Consider the following 1,300-nt stretch of genomic DNA (forward strand, 5'->3'; position numbering starts at 1 on the left):
ATGTCAAAGGACCCAAAACCGTTTGGGTACCTAAGAACAAGGCCTAAACTTGTTTTGTAGGTTTATGCATCCGGGGGCTCAAGTTGGATCATCGATGGCGGGTGCACAAACCACATGACAGGGGAGAAAAAGATGTTTTCCTCCTATGAGAAAAACCAAGATCCCCAACGAGCTATCACATTCGGGGATGGAAATCAAGGTTTGGTCAAAGGATTGGGTAAAATCGCTATATCTCCTGACCATTCCATTTCCAATGTTTTTCTTGTAGATTCTTTAGATTACAATTTGCTTTTTGTTTCTCAATTATGTAAAATGGGCTACAATTGACTTTTTATGGATATAGGTGTTACTGTCTTTAGAAGAAGTGATGATTCAGTAGCATTTATGGGAGTGTTAGAGGGTCAGCTATACTTGGTAGATTTTGATAGAGCTGAACTCGACACTTGCTTAGTTGCTAAGACTAACATGGGTTGGCTCTGGCACCGCCAACTAGCCCATGTTGGGATGAAGAATCTTCATAAGCTTCTAAAGGGAGAGCACATTTTGGGACTAACCAATGTTCATTTTGAGAAAGACAGGGTATGTAGCGCATGTCAAGCAGGAAAACAAGTTGGTGTTCATCATCCACACAAGAACATCATGACGACTGACAGGCCACTGGAGCTACTCCACATGGATCTATTCGACCCAATAGCTTACATAAGCATCAGCGGGAGTAAGTACTGTCTAATTATTGTGGATGATTATTCTCGCTTCACTTGGGTGTTCTTTTTGCAGGATAAATCACAAACCCAAGAGACCTTAAAGGGATTCTTGAGATGGGCTCAAAATGAGTTCGGCTTAAGGATCAAGAAAATACGAAGCGACAATGGAACGGAGTTCAAGAACTCTCAAATTGAAGGCTTCCTTGAGGAGGAGGGCATCAAGCATGAGTTCTCTTCTCCCTACACGCCACAACAAAATGGTGCAGTGGAGAGAAAGAATAGAACTCTATTGGACATGGCAAGGACCATGCTTGATGAGTACAAGACTTCGGATCGGTTTTGGGCCGAGGCGGTCAACACCTCTTGCTACGCCATCAACCGGTTATATCTTCACCGAATCCTCAAGAAGACATCTTATGAACTCCTCATCGGTAAAAAGCCCAATGTTTCATATTTTAGAGTCTTTGGTAGCAAATGCTTTATACTTGTTAAAAGAGGTAGAAAATCTAAATTTGCTCCTAAGGCTGTAGAAGGCTTTTTACTTGGTTATGATTCAAACACAAGGGCATATAGAGTCTTTAACAAGTCCACTGGAC

This window comes from Zea mays, chromosome 9, assembly GCF_902167145.1.
Source record: "Zea mays cultivar B73 chromosome 9, Zm-B73-REFERENCE-NAM-5.0, whole genome shotgun sequence".
Taxonomy (NCBI): Eukaryota; Viridiplantae; Streptophyta; class Magnoliopsida; order Poales; family Poaceae; genus Zea; species Zea mays.